Raw genomic sequence first — 19,784 nt, forward strand, 5'->3', positions numbered from 1 at the left:
TACAGAGGTACTGGAAGAGGAAAAGTGATGGTTCCTACACCAACGCCGAAAGACGTCCCACTTCGACTGGTAGACTCTAAGGGTAGAGGGCCTTCTTGCTGCTGCGATAGCCGTTGCAGCTCTTGCAGAAAACCCTTTCGTTCTGACCAAACTCTTGACAGTCTGAAGCCAGTCAGACCGAGAGCGGGGAGGTTTCTGTGATACCTGTCAAAGTGGGGTTGGTCTGAGCAGATCGATCCTCTGTGGCAGGGATCTCGGAAAATCTACTAACCATTCCAGTACCTCTGTGAACCAGACTTGGGCGGGCCAGAAAGGAGCTATCAAAGTTATCCTTGCTGCTTCCGAGGCTGCAAACTTCTTGAGAGTTTCTCCCAGTATCTTGAAGGGAGGGAATGCATGTGTCTAGGCCTTTCCAATCTAGGAGAAAGGCATCTATTGCCACTGCCCTTGGGTCTGCTATAGGAGAGCAGTAGGTGTCTATCCTTGCATTCTTGGCTGTGGCAAAGAGGTCTATGTGAGGCCTGCCCCATAATCTCCACAGGTCCTGGCAAACATCCGCGTGAAGAGTCCACTCCGCCAGAAGGAATTGATCTTTCCTGCTCAGGAGGTCTACTCTGACGTTCCTTTCTCCCTGTACGAACCTGGTAAGGAGTCTGATCTTCCTTTCCTCTGTCCACAGCAGAAGGTCTTTTGCTGTCTCGTACAGGGAGACGGAGTGAGTTCCTCCCTGCTTCCTGATGTATGCCAGGGCCGTGGTGTTGTCCTAGTTTATCTGAACTGTCGAAGCTAGGACGTGGGGCTCGAATGCTTTCAAAGCTAGCCAAACAGCCATCAGCTCTTTCTTGTTGATGTGCCAGGTCACCTGTTCCTCCTTCCAGGTGCCTGACACTTCTCTTGAACCGAGCGTCGCTCCCCAACCTGTTTCCGACGCGTCGGAAAACAACACTAGGTTGGGGTTCGGTACGTGAAGGGACATCCCTTCTGCAAATCTGAGAGGGTTTGCCCAGCAAGAGAGGTCCTTCTTGATTTCTCTTGATATCTTGAAGGAGAACTCTAGGTTCTGTGAAAGACAACGCCAGTTCCGATGTAGAAAGAACTGGAGAGGTCGGAGGTGGAACCTTCCTAGAGAAAGGAATTGCTCCAACGAGGAGAGTGTCCCCAGCAAACTCATCCACTCCCTCACTGTGCATACGTCTTTCTCTAGAAAGGTTGTGACTTTCTCTGAACATCGGGCTATCCTGTCTGGTGATGGATATGCCCGAAAATCAAGAGAAACCATCCAAATCCCCAGATAGATACGATCTTGACTGGGGATTAACTGAGACTTTTGGAAGTTCACCAAAAGTCCCAGAGAACTCGCCATGAAAAGGGTCTTTTGTAGGTCCTCCAAACATCTTTTTTGTGACTTGGCTCTGATAAGCCAGTCATCCAAGTAGAGGGACACCCTCACTCCCTCCAAATGTAGCCACCTTGCTACATTTTTCATTAGCCCTGTGAAAACCTGAGGGGCTGTTGATAGGCCGAAGCACAAGGCTCTGAATTGGAATATCCTTCCTCCCATCATGAACCTGAGGTATTTCCTTGAAGAAGGATGGATCGGCACATGGAAGTAAGCGTCCTGAAGATCTAGGGACACCATCCAATCCCCTGGACGAAGAGCTGCCAACACTGAGGACGTCGTCTCCATGGTGAACTTCCTCTTTTCTACAAAGAAATTCAGGGCGCTTACGTCCAGAACCGGTCTCCATCCTCCTGAGGCTTTTGGAACTAGGAAAAGGCGGTTGTAAAAGCCCGCTGAGCATGGGTTGCTCACTAGCTCTATAGCCTCTTTCTCTAGCATTTGTTCTACTGCCAGAGTAAGCGCTTGTTTCATGATGGGATCCCTGTACTTGGCCACTAACTCCCTCGGAGTCGTCGTCAAAGGTGGTCTTGCTGAGAAGGGAATAAGATATCCTTTTCGGATAATCGAGAGGGACCAGTTGTCCGCTCCTCTCTGTGCCCAGACTTCTGCGAATCTTAGCAGTCTGGCACCTACAGATGTCTGGAGGACTTCTATCATACTTTTTCGCCTTGGCAGAGCGAGAGAAGGATCTTCCTCTCTTGAAAGATCTTGTCCCTCTTGAGGTAGAGGCTCTGGAAGGAGGGCCCCCTCGAAAGGGCTCCTGTCTAGCTGGCGTCTCCTTCCTAGTCTTGGTCTGGAAGGTCGGTCTAGGTTTCCGAGCTAACTCCTTCGGTTGTTGTATAGGAGCTTGCGATCCTACAGATGACGCTGAATCTACTTTGCGTTTACTTCCTTTACTGGCTAACGACTTGCGATGTCGGATGTAGTCTTCCATCTCTTCAACTGTCCAACTTGAACATTCTTCACACCGCGTTTCCACATCGCATTTAATTTTCCTACATACCTGGCATATAGAGTGTCTATCGTGTCTCAGAGTACTCATACGTCTCTTGCAGGAAGAGCAGGAGCGATGTGCAGTGGCTTCTGCCGACGTCGGAGAGATCAAAGACGGAGTCGAAACTGCCGGTGCTGAGGTGGAGGGTAGAAGCGAAGTCTTATCCATAATATCTGTATATCAATCCAATCCAAACGAAAACCAAGTCCCGTAATTCTTGAGTTCTTCGTCAATAATCGTAACCATCCGAGAGAGTCGGGCAAGGATCAAACTCGCGCTGCAGAAGGTCAACAACCTTCCCGCGGCGCGAACAAAAAGCAATTGAGGAAGATAAGAGTAACGACACACACCTGTACCAGCGTTGCCAACCGTCTGGGATGGTAACTCAAGGAAGTTTTTACCTGCAGCGTTGGCAACGCTGACTGTTAAAAACAAATTTCCCACTAGTGGGATGGGTAATTGAGAGTTGTTCGGGCTAATTGGGATTAGGGCTAATTCAGGTGTTCAGGGGATGTATTGCAATATGTTTTTTTTCTGAATTTTTAAAATTCCCACGACACCTTGGCACATTACACTTATTTACCATGGTTTTTCTTCACAATTATTACAAATTAACGCATTTAATTCATCGGAGAAGTGTAGCTCTTTCCCTCACCAAGGTATGACCTAAACTGACCTCAAGGCCGTTACCCGCCTTGACCGATGGCCTCTAAGTGTTGACGTGGATTAGGATGGCTGGGTGATTTATCAGGCCTGAAATCTCTCGGTGGCCACGGCTGAGCGTGCACCTGACAAGAGAGAGCCGATACCATCCTCCGATGCGTCCCAGTCCTCATCGAGGCCGAAACCTCTCAAAAGGACCGAAGGGACAGCCCACTTGGGTCTCTGCGTGCGCGGTCCAGCGGGACCGTCACATGAACAGAGGTGATGGTCACTCTGTGAGTCTAGGAAGCGTCATCGTCCTCGCCAGCCCCCATGATCTCCTCCAACCACTTGAGCGTAAGATCTGTTTGGTCCCAAGACCGAACCAGGCTCATGGCCAGACCGTAAGAAGTGCATTCATCACGGTCCTCCTGTTTGCCTCGTTCCTCCCGGTGTAGACCAAGGAGGTTGAAGGGACAGGTGAGGGAGACCTGACGCTTCTACCCTGCCTACTAGCAGAACCAATTGGTTAGGAGGACTGCAGGCGATCACCAACCCACGGTGGTGATTGAGCTGCAGGTCTGGACCAGTGTCTCCTTGCGAAGAAGCGCTGAACCAAGGACGGAGTGTCAGTCTCGTGCGTCAGGGGAGCTGCTACGAGCGCTCCTACCCTACCTACCAGCAGAACTGGTAGGCTGGGAGGACTGCAGGCGATCACCAACCCATGGTGGCCATCGAGCTGCAGGTCTGGCCCTGTGGTCTCCTTGCATTGAAGCGCTGGACCGAGGACGGTAGCATCGGTCTCGTGTCAGGGGAGCTGCTACCAGTCGTGCGAACCTTCCGGTCCCGGTGGGAGTGACAGTCGGGTGACTGGTAGTGTCCACTAATGCGGTGAGAGCGAGCACAGTACTAGGTCCAGCCCAGTTCCAGCCTCACCTGGACCCGGTGACCAGGGAGGGGACCTCTTCCCAGCCTTGCTGCGTGAACGGTCTGGTGGGAACATCATGTCAACCCTGGGTACCGGACGATCGCTGGTCTGGCGAGAGTCACCTGAATGACTCTTACCATCCTTCTGCTCCGTGTCTAGGTCCTGACACAGTGAGCGTGCTCGGCAGTCTGGACCTTGGCTGTATGGTCACCCGTAGGTGACCATACTACGGTGACCAAGCGAGCAGCCGAGACGGTTCCCGGTCCGGAGGTGGAACCTCTGGAGCCGGGAGCAGAGGTACCAGCGGTAGCCTGTACCCCTACGGTCCCAGTCTTCTTCTTCCCTGGGGAAGGAGAGACAGGCCCCGTTCCCAGAGGAACAGGAGGACCAGCGGAAGACGTGAGACAGACCCTTAGAAGTCTGTGCGAGACTTCTTGGGGGGGGGGGGGGGGGGGGGGGGGGGGGGGGGGGGGGGGGGGGGGGGGGTGGGGGGGGGGGGGGGGGGGGGGGGGGGGGGTGGGGGGGGGGGGGGGGGGGGGGGCACCTTCTTCTTCCTCGGCTGGGGGGGTCTTGTAAGTCAAAGGAGAAGAAGCGGCAGAAGACGACGACGAAGAAGACGATAGAGAAGACGACGACGAAGAAGACGATAGAGAAGACGACGACATCTTCCTCTTCTTCCTGGACTTACTCTTCGCCAGCTTCCTCAGGACAACCTACAGGTCCTCCATCCAGGACGGAGTTGGGGCAGTTGCGGTAGCAACACGGCCCAACAGCACCTGTCCGGAGGAACGTGCGGGAGCAGCAGTGGAGAGAACGCTTCCTTGAGGAGGGTTACGAAACTCTCGCCTGGCAGGCGAAGCGTCTGCCACCACCGAGACTGGTCGGTCGCGCAAACGCGACCGTCGTCTGGGTGGGCTGAGCGTGCACCTGACAGGAGACAGCCACTACTGTCCTCCCACTCTTCCAAGTCCTCAACGAGGCCGAAACCTCTCAAGAGGGCTGGATGGGCAGCCTCCACCGTTCTCTGCGTGCACGGTCTTGCGGGAACGTCACGTCAACCATGGGTACCGGATGATTGCTGCGAGAGCTATCGCAGGTCTGGCGAGCATCACCTGAGCAACTCTTACCATCCTTCTGCTCCGTGCCTGGGTCCTGACACAGTGAGCGTGCTCAGCAGTCTGGACCTTGGCTGCATGGTCACCTGTAGGTGACTGTACACTCGGTGACCCAAGACTTTTCCTGGTCCGGAGGTGGAACCTCTGGAGCTGAGAGAGGAGGTACCAGCGGTGGCTGGTACCTCCATGGTCCCCGTCTTCTTCCCTGAGGAAGGAGAGACGGGCCCCATTCCCGGAGGAACAGGAGGACCAGCGGAAGACCCACCTGTCTCACCGGAGTGAGACAGACCCTTAGAAGTCCTCTGACGAGACTTCTTATGGGGGGAGACTACCTTCTCTTCTACAGCAAAGTCGAAGGGGTGGAGACATGAAAATATGATGATCTTGAAGAGGAGGATGACGACACTTGACGAGCGCTCTTCCTCTTCGACTCCTCCAAATTCTGCCAGACTTCTACCATCAAGCTTCATCCAGTGACGTAACTCCAGGGTAGTAGTGGTAAATGAATATGATTATCAGCAGGGGATCAGTACACACACTCGAGGATCAGTATCACAACATGCTATGAGTCACAGGTACAATTCCAAGGTTAGGATAACCAATACGAAGAGCTATCCAACTAATACTGCTGTAAACACAATCACCACTGTTAGTCTGTAAAATAGGGAAAAAATGATTAAAGTAATAAGGATACTCCTCTCACATCCAATGGCACTGCCCTCCAAAGTGAGAGGAGATCCCCCAAACATCAACACCACAAGCCCCTTCTTCTACCTTCATCCGATAGTAAGTGAAAGGATGAAGGAGAAGAGAAATTACCATAAAAACAAAACAAGGACAAACCTTTGAAGTTCCCCTCGGTAATTCCCAAGCGTAAGCATAATTTTCGGATGAATACATGTGTCGTTACAGGATCAATATCCCTCACGTTAATACATGTCTCATCCTCACGTTAAATACATATCTCGTCCTCACATTAAAGGGTGAAAGAATGTAAATAATATGTTGGCATACCTTTGCCGCTGACTCTTAACACAAGTAGAGAGGCGGGCGGCTATAAAGGCTATCACAAAAAGTGGGTTTGTATATTAATTGAATTTAATATTAATATCAAACACTGTATATACATATTTATTTAAAAACAAAAATAAACCAGAAAAATCCCATCGCGAAAAAAGATCAACGACCAGTAAGCCAGAGCTCACAAACACACATCTTCATCGGAAGACGGCCGAAAGCAAAGTGGAGTGTCTACATCCGGGCAGGCTAGCCTACCCGCCTGCCACATGGTAGTTACTGCCTAACCACCTTGTTCAAGAATTTAACGGCTGTAATTCCAGCTACGCCGAAAGTAATTCCTTTTGTAAAGGACCGAGGGTTTGTATATAGTGTAGGAATAACTCAACAGTCTCATAATGTTGTGAATTTTAGAGTGAGAATTGCTTAGTGTACTATTGACAAGAAAAGTGAAGATACAGTTTTCATTAGCTTTCGTTCATCGAATTTCCCATTCTTTTTTTTACTGAAAAGACATTATCTCGCTAAATTTACTCTAGAATATGAAAATACATTGCTAATTATATCATATAAGTTAAAACTGCAAAACAAAACTATTCAGATATGATTGCATTATCGTAAGTGCTAAATGTAATTATTTTAGTTTCTACAAATTTATGTTTGTATTCCAAAGCGTTTAAAGTTAGCTGACATCAATGGCAGTCAATGTTGCGATGGCTAAGGTAGGTTGAGCCAAGGTATCTAGAGAAAGAGGTAGCGTCATGCACATTGAACGCTATGGTAAGAAACCAAAATATGATTTTTACCAGTGTTTTATTAAGTTTCGCTATAATAAAATTAGCTTCGCAGGCTTAAAGGAAAGTTTAGATTTCTTGTTATATTCCTGATACTGATACTGACCATGATTAAAAAATAAAAAAACAATAAAAACCAAGCCGTACTTCTAATTCTTTGTCCTGATTAGCTATCTATCAGTGACATCACTAAGCACCTCCCCTTTACAGGGTGTCTCGAAATTAGAGGCCCCCCCCCCCCCCCTCTCTCTACAGCATAAACTAAAATTGATATGGAAAATAACAAAAGTAATTCAAAACAGGTATTTATTTAAGTTACTCTGAGTATTTAATATTTTGTGTGGCCTCCATCTGCCTGTACCACAGCCTGCATTCTTGAGGGATATGATTTCAGCAAATCGCAAAAAAGTTGAGACTCAAACTCCATTTCCATAAGCACTTCGGTCATCTCTCTTCGCAGGTCGTCAAGGCTTGGTATGCCATCATAATTCAATGTGCGTGCTTCAACACAATCCTTTAAGATACTATCAATGTTTTCACAAACATTAAGTTCAGGGGAGCTACCTGGAAATTCACTTGACGAGAAGAAATCAATATGACAATTTGTCGAAAATTGCATTTTTCCTAACTATACAAACTGAGGTCCTTTAAAACAATAGGAAGGTAACTAGCGGCAGCTGGGACAGTCGTAAGCTTTCGAACAAGGGGAGAACGGTAGTTAATGCTTGTCCGATCGTGCGCGCGCCCGCGCGCCCGAGAGGTGAAGAATCACTTTTGCTTTAGGCCCAGCAAAAAGTTGCAGAGTGAGGGGTGGCATGAGGTGGGACTATATGTAAAGGACCTCAGGTTTGTATAGTTAGGAAAAATGCAATTTTCGACAAATTGTCATTTGTTCCGATACGTAATACAAACCCTCGGTCCTTTAACAATAGGAAGACTCACTTCTTGGTGGGAGGCAATCTGAGTCTTTTTTGGTGAACAGACTGGTGTTCGTCCAACCCTGGAGTGCCTCCCTGGTCGTAAGAGCAAGGGAGGGATCCAAACCTCTGTCCGATTGATCGGGGTGTGCACCGCAGGATCAATGGTCCGACCTCTGGGCCAGGTACTAAGAGAGAGGCAAGCGTATCTCTTCGTACCAGCAAGCAAGAACTTGTTCCTGTTTGCAATAGACAATCATAAAATGATGGGTTGTCTCAATTTGGCATCCACTTCCTCCCCCTTGTTGGAGGAAGTGGTGGATATTTACTCCTATCCCTACTGAAAGGGATAGGATGGTGCTCTATTGAGTAGCTCACCTGCATCTCGTCCTTACCCAGCAGGGTGACGACCGTGTTCCTCTACCCAAAGGTAGAGGGAAGAAAAAGATGGGAAGAGGAGCCAGTCACACTCTCATTCCTCATCCATTCTTACGGTCACACCAGGACTCGATGCTGTTCAGCCTGCGAGGGTCTGGGTTAACTACACAACGTTTTGAGCAACCACACGGTTCCTAAGGAAAAAGATCCAAGGAACTGTGGGCAATATCCTGAAGGTAGAAGAGGTGCATGCGGTCCGGTTGGACCAGGCGCCTGCCTTCATTACCTGCGCCACGGAGAAGTTCTTGCGGAATGCGAGAGAATGATGAAGAGGCGTCCACACTCATCCTGGGTGTCGAGTTTCTTCAGACAGCTCCGTCGCACCTTCACAGGACAAAGCAGCATAGCCTTCGTATCGGAGGCGGTGAAGTCCATTAGGGAGGTATGTGAAGGACTCGAACCAATCGTCAGTTACCGAAGGGTTCTGAGTCTTCGAAGATCGGTACGAAATCGAGCGTCACAAATCCCCATCCCTTTGTGCTTGACTTCTCAAGAGAAGTCATGCAGTTACCTAAGACGAAAAGAAGGGAATAGTCGTATGACCTATCCCTCTTCTCGACTTTGGTTATGTACAGTACTCATACTGACAAGCTATTAAGACGAAGTAATGATTGCTCTGGAACAACCGAACTAAGTCCACAGCATAGTTCGTAACTGACTCGGGCGCTCTGACAGCTGCCGACTGACTGGTTCGGAATCAGTAGAGGCAAGTTGTCCAAGCATCCGGGTAAAGTCACGTGACTTCGCCCTTTAAAGAGTTATGCTGAGAGACCAAACAAATAAAATATTTGTTAGTCACCGATGCCGGACGGCGCGGCGATGATTCTCTTAATGCATAAGCTCAAAAGGCGAAAGTCAATTGCCTTCAAAAGACCGAGGTCCCTGATGGCAAGAAAATCTCATAGACGTTGAATCTCAGCTTAAGGAGAAACAACACTATGTGACGTTGAAGACGAAGGTAGGCAATGAATGCAACCTACGTCTTCCAGCTGAATCGAGAGAAGGAATCTCAAGATTCTAAACCTGTGCTTACAAATGACTGAAAACGCTAACCGCCATTTCATTGCTGTTCGTTGTGCAATGAAAGCGGGGCGTTATTCAGTAATGAAACACAGGGGAGAGCCGCTTGAAGAACTGCTTCTCATGGGCTGAACGTTTGGAAGTAGAGCTGGCAGGTGTGGGAGTAGGCGATGTCCTTTCAATACATCTGCTAATCCGGGGTGAACTATGAACATTGTACACCTCCGAATACAAGATATTTTGAGGACAAACTCAGATTCCGCAAAAATCATTCGCATTATCGGATACGATGCAGCAAGAGACTATTACAGAATTCTGTTACCGTGCGGTAAACAGAAAGATGAGAGTCGAATAGATATCTCTGTTTAAAATTCTCGCAATACCGAAGACGATGAATACTAGCGTTTCTCAGCAGTAGATGGTCATTCATGTATGCGAGAATCCCCGTTAATCAGCGACTTAAGTCCGTGATTGTTGGGCAGAGATACGGTTGTTATTCAATCAAAACAGGTGAGAAAGACATAAACAACCGTCTATCTCAAAGCGGCAGCTGATACTGAAATGCCTCGGGCAATTCAATACGCAGTAGCTGTCGCTGACTCGTCATCCTGAGTTGCCAAGTAATCCTTTCCACGAAGGAATGCGTTCGGCTAGAACCACCGAGCATAAAAAGATATGCTCGAGCAATTATATTTAAGAGCGAAACGAATTTCGGTAAATATAAAAGCTTAAATGGTGTTGTTGTACAACACCATAAGTATATAAAATTGAAACTGGAAACTCCTGGGAGGTTGCAGGCAACCCGGGTTGCAGTTCAATTAGAATACTTTTCGTCTAAGTCGCAATCCGTAAAATAACCAGGATATGCGCCTACCCCTCGGACCATTCAACTGCTTAGCAGAATCATGTCGCGAGGTTAATATACGTAGTATATTTGTAGGATTCTGAACAACGATCTCCATCCTAAATTCTTTCCTTCAAGAAAACAAAATAAGGATTGGAGATCGACCACCTTCGTTCTCTATTAAAGAGAGTGAAGGAGAAGTCTTCCTCGAAGGAAAGCTTCAATGGTGAACAGAATACTAAGACGATAGTTCAAGCCAAACTGGATATTCCCGTCCGTTCTTCTCTATTCCAGGTTGGTCGCCTACTGTGAGATAGTCTTCTTTCAGTAGCAGTCTTCTTCCTAATGCTAGAAATTCCAGGAATTCGAGCATAGGCGAGGTTCCCGATTATCGTGTAACATATCGGGGATTCTCGTCTCGCTCACTTTGGACCGTGGTCTCGCCTAAGTGTTTGGAGATCGTAAGAAACTCTAACACTCTGAATGCGCTAGAAATTCCGTAGAATTCTAAGCAGTCTGCGAAACCCCACCGAATTTGTCAAACGATATCGGCTGGTGGTCCTCTCGATTCCCAGTAGAAAATCGAGAATGGGGCAGGATCCCTCCTCAACGACCGGGGCTTACGTCAGGTAGGACCCGAAGGTCCCCCCTGGTAGCGCAGTCCCCAACGTGGGATCCTACAGAGAAATCTCTGTAGGATCCTTCCCCTTTCCCTCGTAGCCGTAAGGAGAGAGGGAATGGGGAGGAATTGGATACTCGCTCGCCTTCCCAGTGGAACTAGCAGTTGGAGAAGAGTAGGAGCAGCCATCGCCTTGCGGCGATGGCCTCTCAGAGTCTGGGAAACGTATCGTCAGGAGAAAACGTTTTCCCGAGGAGGGTTACGAACTCTCACTGTAGGTAAGGGTCTGCCGCCACTGTGAACGTCGTCCTGGGTGGGGCTGATCGACACCTGACAGGAGAGAGCCGATACCATCCTCCGACTCATTCCAGTCCTCGTCGAGGTCGAAACCTCTCAGGAGGACCGAAGGAGTATTTAAATACGGTGTCCGAAGACACGTAGAAACGCCGCTGTCGCAGTAGAGGAGGTGGAAGTAGCTTGATCGACCGGCCAGAACTGAGAGAGCCTTCTTGTCCGGAGACGAGAGACTCTGGTTCAAGACAGAATCGGCAAGCTCCGATCGCGGCATACCCACCGTCGGTTTGGGTTCCCTCTCGGGCCCCAAAACGACTCGAGCAGAGACATGGGCTCTGCTGGTGGAGCGGCGATCCTTCCCCCCGGTCGTTGTGCTGACGAATCAGTGCAATAACCTGGGTAAAGTTACTCTGAATCTCGGAAGTTACAGCGTCTTGAGGAGTAGGACCGTCCAGTCCCTCCAACAAGAGCAGCTCCCAGGACCCTCCTCCTTCAGAAGAAGGACCAGCAACAGATCCCTGACGGTTGCCTCCAATCACTTGCGCGTACGTCCTGGTTGGTCCTAAGACCAACCTGGCACGTGCGGCGTCGTGACGGGATCGTGAGCGGCGCATCTCTCACGATCACTCCTATATACCTCGCTCTTCCTGGCGTATGCCGAGGAAGTTGAAGGTATCGGAGAGACAGAACTGACGCTACCCACTCTCCCCCTGACGGTCGCCTCCAATCACTTGCGCGTACGTCCTGGTTGGTCCTAAGACCATACGTGGCACGTGCGGCGTCGTGACGGGATCGTGAGCGGCGCACCTCTCACGATCACTCCTAGCTACCTCGCTCTTCCCGGTGTAGCCCGAGGAAGTTGAAGGTAGTGGAGAGACAGACCTGACGCTCCCCCCCGCTCGCTGGCAGGACCAGCGTACGTGGGGGGCTGCAGCGATCACCAACCCGCGGTGGGGATCGATCTGCAGGCCTGGCCGTGCCGCTCACCTGTGGCGAGCGGCTCGACTGAGCACGTCGACCCCGGTCCCATGCGTCAGACGAGCTGCTGCTGGTCACCGTATCCGCCCGGTCCCTGTGGGAGCGGCGGTCAGGTGACCTGCAGAGCTCGCTTTCGCCGTGAGACCGGTGAGCGTCCTCGCGGCACGTCAAACCGCTGGTACCAGCCGAGGCTGGTACCGTCGGTCGAGGGGACCTGGGGGACCTCTTCCCATCCTCCAGTGGCCGGTCAGAGACCGTCACGTCCACCGAGGTACCGGCTGGTCGCTGCGAGAGCGGCCGCTGGCCTGGCGAGAGTCACCTGAGCGGCTCTCGACAGTCTTCTGCTCCGTGCCTCGGTCATGACGCTGAGCGAACTCAGGCGTCTTAACTTTGGCTGCACGGTCACCCGAGGGAGATCGTACACTCGGAACTTCTCGCGGACGAGAAACCGAGCCGGTACCTGGCTTAGCAGCAGAGCTGCCAAGACCAGGCGAGGGTGTACCAGCGGTAGCCAGCACACCCTTGGTCCCCGTCTTCTTCTTCTTCTCAGAAGGGGAGACGGGCCCCGTTCCCGAAGGAACAGGAGGACCAGCAGAAGAACCCCCCCGTCACACCGGAATGTGACGAGCCCTTCGAAGTTCCCGAAGGAGTCTTCTTAGGGGGAATAACAAAACCCGGTTACCAGCTGGTCGCTGCGAGAGCGGCCGCTGGCCTGGCGAGAGTCACCTGAGCGATTCTCGCCAGCCTTCTGCTCCGTGCCGTGGTCTTGGCGCCGAGCGAACTCTGGCGCCGAAACTTTGGCTGCACGGTCTCCCGAGGGAGAGCGTACACTCGGGATCTCCCGCGAACGAGAGCCCGAGCCGGAACCTGGCGTAGCGGCATCGCCGCTAGCACCAGGCGAGGAAGTACCAGAGCTAACCGATACTCCTCTGGTCCCCGTCTATTTCTTTCCTTCCTTACGGAAGGGGTAGACGGGCCCCGCTCCCGAAGGAGCAGGAGGACCAGCAGAAGGACCCCCCCCCCCGTCCCACCTCGGTGGGACGGGCCCTTAGAAGTTCCCGAAGGAGACTTCTTGGGGGGGGGGGGAGGCAGCCTTTTCTTCTTCTTCGGCTTATGGGCCTTAGAAGTCGAAGGGGAAGAGCAGCAACAGACGAAGACGAAGATGACACCTTCCTCTTCTTCGTCAGCTCACGCAGGACAGTCGTCAGGTCCTCCATCCAGGCCAGAGTCGGGCCTATTGCCGAAGCAACACGGCCCGACTGCACCTGTCCGGAAGGACCTGGGACTGGGGAAGACACACCATGGGCAGGACCAGCATGGACAGGCGCAGGAACCAGGAGCGACAGGAACAGCAACCAGCTCAGGAGCGGCAGGAACAGCGGCAGCGGTAAACACAGAAGGGACAGCCAAGCCAGTAGCGGGAACCACATCAGCGACAGGTACGGCAGGCCCAGCCATCGCCTCGTAGAATCATCGGCAGCCAGCGTGGTACTGGCGGTCGGGTCCAGGGGCGACCTGCTGGAACAGCGGAAGTCTGGGGCAGGCAACACGAAGAAACACAGGCGGCGGCGGCATACCCCTCCTCGGTACGGCGGCGACCGGCCCTCCTAGAAGCGGCAGACGGCGTCACCGACACAGCATGGGGAGTGTAGACCAGCGGGGGGAAGCAGCATAAGAGGCCGTGAAGGTTGTAGTGGAGACCACCACTCCCAAGGTCACCGCCCCAGACCTCGCTAGACTCTGCAGCAGATCGTGGATGCTAGGCACGCCCTGCAGCCGCAGTGGTCCATACCTGTCCAAGGTCGTCTCCCACGGATGTAGCACCTGCGGTAGCACAGACAGATTAGTAAGAGGGGTTCCCTCGCGCACGGGGGGGGGAGACATGCCCCACCCCAACGAACGGAAGGAAGACCCCAAAAACAAAATACGAGGAAGCTGAGCGGGTGGGGGGGCAGGAAAGAAGACGAAGAATCGGATACCAAGGGAGTCGCGGGAGAGCTTTCCGACGACTTCCTGGCAGACTTCGCTTCCCCCTACCCCGCACAGCAGTGAAAAGTAATATGAAAATGAAACAGAATACTGCACCTTGCGATTCACTTCATAGAACTTAAAGAGGGAAAAATCAATTCCCGGTAAGAGCGAAACGTTGATCCATAATAATATGATGCTATCATAAATATATATGAAAATGAACAATACTGCACTTGCTATTTTCACTTTCCCAGCAATAAATCGTAAGGATTAATTCCCGGGTAAGAGCGGAAATTGATCCAAAATTAAATTTGATGCAATTAATAATGAAAATGAAAAGAAACTGCATTGCGAATCCACTTTCATTGCATTCTATTCATACAAAATAAGAGGCTCTTGCCGAGCGCAATCAAGCTCTCGGCAACGAACGCACAGGGCAAAAATATAATGAAAAAGTGTACTTACATCTTTCAATTACACACTTTCGCCCAAAATACATGACTCGGCGCGATGTGGGCCCGCCCTCGGCACCGAGACATAATTCAAGGGTTTTCAATTCATGAAAAGAGCGGAAATCGCCGTCTCTACGGCGATAGTTCCATGTTGATTCATAATTAAGTAAGTTAATGAAAATGAAAACAGTGTACTTACAGTTTCATTTTCAAGTCAAACCAAACCATTAGTAAAAAACACAATATAAACAAAGCATACGACGATGAAGCGGCAGAGAGCGATGACGAACACGTCCTTCACACCCGCGGCCGAAAGCAAAAGTGATTCTTCACCTCTCGGGCGCGCGGGCGCGCGCACGATCGGACAAGCAGTTAACTACCGTTCTCCCCTTGTTCGAAGCTTACGACCGTCCCAGCTGCCCCCGCTAGTTACCTTCCTATTGTTAAAGGACCGAGGGTTTTGTATTATTACGTATCGGAACAAACTGTTTGTTTCGAAGCAGCTCCTGTGTCTGAAGAGCCTTGAAACTTGGTGCCTTATCATGCAAAAATGTGACTTCTTCAACAGATAACACATTTTCAGGATCTTTGAGGAAAGGAAATATGCCATCAGTAAGCACAGTTTCTCTGAAGTATTCTGCATTCCATGACTATCATTTTTCTTTGATGATCCATATTAACCGTTCAGCTGTGAAACAGAGAAAAATTCCCAAACGTTCAGGAAATTTCACAACTTGGCGATAGCGCACATCATCACTATATCATCCAACTTTGCAGCCCAAATGATATTTTTATGATTTGGCTTCCTGACTGTGTAAATGAAGAATTCATCTAAGGAGGGGCGGCATACCCTAGGGTCGAGACGGTGGTGGTAGTGGTGGTTACCGGGCCGTGTTACCGGAGCAGAGCCACTCGCCAGGTGATGCAGCAGCCCCCGAACACTGTCCCCCCTGGAGACCCAGCGAGAACCAAACCTGGCCGAGGTCGTCACCCGCGGCAGGCACACCTGAGGGAGCAAAGGTTGGGTTAGTAGGGGGGGGGGGTCCCCCTCGCCAGGGGGGGGAGACAAGTCCCCACCCCAAGAACGGAAGACCCCAAGTGCAACTGAATGTCGGGGTATCTCGCCCCCTCCTCCACGCTTGACGGATCGGGCGAAGAGGAGGAGCAAGAAACCCCCCCAAAGGGGAAGGAGCCATACGCGGGAGTTGAGATGGAGGGAGGAAAGAAGACGACGTGTCCAAGACCAGGAGAGTAGCCGGAAAACTTTCCGTAGACTCCCTGGAAGGCTTACGTCACTTCCTCCTCCCCTCAAATGGTGCCCACTGCTCCTTCGACCACACACAACAAATATCACAGGGCTCGGTGTGAGAGCATTCGCGCCCCCAACACCAAGCACATAAATCATGAGGGTCAACTTCAGGAAAGGAGCGGAAGGCCCCACACTTACAGCCCTCCACACCAGGGCATCTGCGGCTGATGGGGGGGCGTGGGGAACTCTCCAGCTCACGAGAATCCATAATAATAACAAAAATAAAAAATGCACAAGTACTCACAGTATTTTGACACAAGCACACTAGTATTAGAGAGCAAACCAAAGTTTTGAAGATCCAAAGCATACGACGAAAGGCGGGCAGAGAGAAGGGGAGAACACGTCTGTCACCCAGCGCGGCCGAAAGCAAAGGGATTCTTCACCTCCAAGTCACACGGTGCGCTGACTGTCGGACAAGCAGTTAGGCTAACTACCGAACTCCCTTGTTCGAAGCTTACGACTGGTTCCAGCTGCCGCAAGTTACATTCCTATTGTTAAAGGACCGATGGTTTGTATTACGTATCGGAGCAACTTCTAAATATTCGGAGTTGTAAGTAAAAATTTTGAAAGCGTCATGGAGGTACGTGTGCACTGCGTAGAGCCACACTTTCATTAACCTCTGTTTAAATCTTGAAATATGACCTTAATGTCTAACTTTGGAGAAAATACTTACTTTGAAAGGAGAGTAGAGGTCTTGAGGTGTTGCTCTCACCACCAACAACTCGTGACTAGTACCTAGTGCCCATCTCCGGTGTCAGGATGTGTTAAAGTACTTTTTCGGAGGGTGGATCCACACACGGTGGAAACTGGATCCACTAGGCCAGTCGGTTGTTCCCTCTAATTGTGTTATTTCCCCAATTAAATATTGAGTGAATAAGGCTGATCCACGTGATGTCGATGGATCCACTGCGGTGTTTCCCCCTATAGGCTAGGGTAAAACATCAAAGCAGGCCACGCAGGCCAGCTACCATCAGTGCAAGCCACCCTCCGAAAAAGTACATTATAACGCGTCCTGACACCCGAGATGGGCATCAGTCGCGACTTGTTGTTGGTGAGAAACGGAGCTAAAGGACCTCTACTCTCCTTTCGAAGTAAGTATTTTCCCCAAAGTTAGAAATTAAGGCCAAATTTAAGATTTAAACAGATTTAAACACAGAGGGTACTGAAAATGGCGCCCACGGCAGTGGAAATCTCACCAAAACGCTTTAGAAATTTTTTACTTACTTACAACTAAAAATGTTTCGAAGATTGACGCCATCTCGATGTTTACGGAGTAGCTTGTGTCAATAAACTAACCATTTCCTGTGATAAATCCGCACACCACTTGTACCCACAGACGCTGGAGCACTTTTATCACAACAATCGAAACACGATTTCTCATCAACAACAAGCCAGGCGTAAACAGCTGTTGGGTAGAAGATGACGAGAAGCGTTCTCTTGGCTAATTTTTAAATAAGTAGTAAAACATCAATATTTTACATATTTATGATGATTAATTTGAAAATATTCGTTATTGAAAAAGTAACTCGCCTCTGACTCAAATTTAAGTAATTATTTTTCTGAATTAGAACGTTCTTTCAAGTTCTGTATTATGACGTCACGACATCTTGAATTTCGTACCTATTGTAAATAATTGCTATACTCAACTGTCATTGCAGAACAGTTTACCAGTTATTCGTGCAGATTGTTATCAGCTATACATGTAATTGTTATAATCGTAATGCGCATATATCTTTATTATTTACTTTTTGGATATATGAAGATGTTTTACTGCTGGATTATCGCCGTAGTGTGACGCAATCGTTTTCGGTCCATGGGCCTCTGTCTGTTTTCGCACCATAAGAAATTATGGGGCCGAATTTGCAATGACCAGAAAGTCGTTAAACGAGGAAAGTTAGCATTGAGGGGCATATGTTTTGACTGAGAAAAATACAAATTTATTCAATAGCTAGCTTGTAAAAAATACTTGGTTATAAAAACTTGATTGACAACTAAGCAGCATGTCTACTATGGGTTTCAGAGACATGCAAGCACGTTTTTGGGCAATACCTATTTCTGTAACGAACACTCGTAACAGAACGAGATTTTTCTTTAGTGCATTACCCCCAGTGCCGTAATTTATAAGGGTATCGTGAATCACTAATCGTAAAGAATAACTACACTTGTCCTTGTACTAATAGACCAAAACTCCATTATCCAGAAATGGATAGGAACACACCAGTAAACAGCTCCACCTACCCTCTCCCCCCACCTCCACCGCCACCCCTGTCCTTCTTCCTTCCTTCCTTCACCTTCCCTTCTCTCTCTCTGAAAGTTGTTTGCAGTTTAAACTTATTTTCTATGATTTTTTCCATCTATCTATCTAATAATAGTAGTTTACATTGGTGGATATATCTAACGATTCACTCGGTTGTTACCTGCCCATTGACCGATATATTTATACACTGATCCACTCAACTCTCTCTCTCTCTCTCTCTCTCTCTCTCTCTCTCTCTCTCTCTCTCTCTGTTTCTTTTTATCGTAATTCGAAAATGAACAAGAAATAAAATATATTTCATACTTGTATAGCATTAATTAAATACTTTCAAGTTTTTAATTCAGTCGTAATGATGAATGTAGGTGCATCTACTAGTGCTCGCAAAATAGTTAAGCAGGACATAGGTAATGAAAATAAAAATTAAAAAATGAGAGAGCGAGAGAGAGAGAAGAGAGAGAGAGAGAGAGAGAGAGAGAGAGAGAGAGAGAGTAGAGAGAGAGGACGGAATAGGAAGGGACATTAAAATACCTGGAAATGAAAATCCCTATAATCCAATAATTATAGCCTCAGGGTTTGTCTCGAAAACCATTCAAAGGTCTGTCACACAAGTGTAAAGTTGTTTTGAAAATTTGGCAGACATGTCTCCTCATAGCGTATAGTGTTGCTGATGAATGAGGTTGTGTTGTTTATTGTTAATTATTAACCTCCTATATACCCTACATGGTTGGGGGACCCTTTGTGAATGCTGGTTTTGTGTTGGGTAAATATTTTGGAGAGAGGTTGGGAAGGAATCCGTGCGTGCGCTAATTTTCATCACGAAGACATGTTTAAACAATAATAGCCACTTGATTTATGTTTCATTTTTATGACAATTTGTGTGGTTTATGTATGCTCTAATTTTAGTTTAAAAATATTAAAAAAAATTTCATGCACAACAGTTTGTTTATATTGCAGGTAATAAATATTATATTAGTTAGTAATAACGAACATGGGTACATCACGTAGGGCAAAGGGATGGGCCCACTTGCCCCTCACCCGGATATGGTCATTTCAGCGAGTGAAAATATGGCTCAGGTTTACTATGTCACTGAACGACTTAAGGAGGTTACAGATTCTTTAGTAACGAACATTGACCCTCCAAACTGGTGGGTATAAGACTATAAACAAAACGTTGAAATTGGTGAAATTAGGCTATGTATTGGAAGTATATATACATAAATATTAAAGCAATTTTATCATTATTGCATTACTATGACAACTAGAATTCATGGAAACAGTTTATAATAATGGAACGGCGTATGTGTGAAGCCTCCACTAATGTGGCAACGATGATTTTGCCATTCTTAGCATGCAAACATTAAAGCATGCAAACATTAAAGGTTACATTTATTTCTGGCATACGATTATTTAAGAAATTCAAAATACTAATAAAGACTGAAATCAATGAAAAGTGCTAGCAAAAACAAAAAAGCAAAAAAAAAAAAAAAAACGTAGTCGTTCCTCTATGCACTTTTCCGTATTCGTTCCTCTATGGTTTTCGGCAGCCAGATGTACGAAACGTTAGAAACATTTGATTTTATCTACGTTAGAAAATATCTGTAATTTTTCGGGGTAATTTGGTTGCTAAAAAGGGATAATATACATGAATTAAATCAAAATTTTTAAAATAACAAATGTAAATTTAAACTAAATAACGAGTAAAGTAAACAGTTTAGGGAATAAAACTTTGCAGTTTCGTCGTCTGTCGTCGTCTGTCGTCGTCTGCTGTTTGTAATTGTGTTTATGGCGCGCGC

General features: G+C 48.6%; 1 protein-coding gene across 1 annotated transcript in view; it reads right to left on the bottom strand.

Annotated features, from left to right (window-relative positions):
* The window catches only part of LOC135221680 (centromere protein K-like), a 132,556-nt gene that overhangs the window by 111,336 nt on the left and 1,436 nt on the right, over positions 1-19,784 (bottom strand). The gene's annotated exons all lie outside the window — the stretch shown is intronic.

Source organism: Macrobrachium nipponense, chromosome 3 (assembly GCF_015104395.2).
Source record: "Macrobrachium nipponense isolate FS-2020 chromosome 3, ASM1510439v2, whole genome shotgun sequence".
Taxonomy (NCBI): Eukaryota; Metazoa; Arthropoda; class Malacostraca; order Decapoda; family Palaemonidae; genus Macrobrachium; species Macrobrachium nipponense.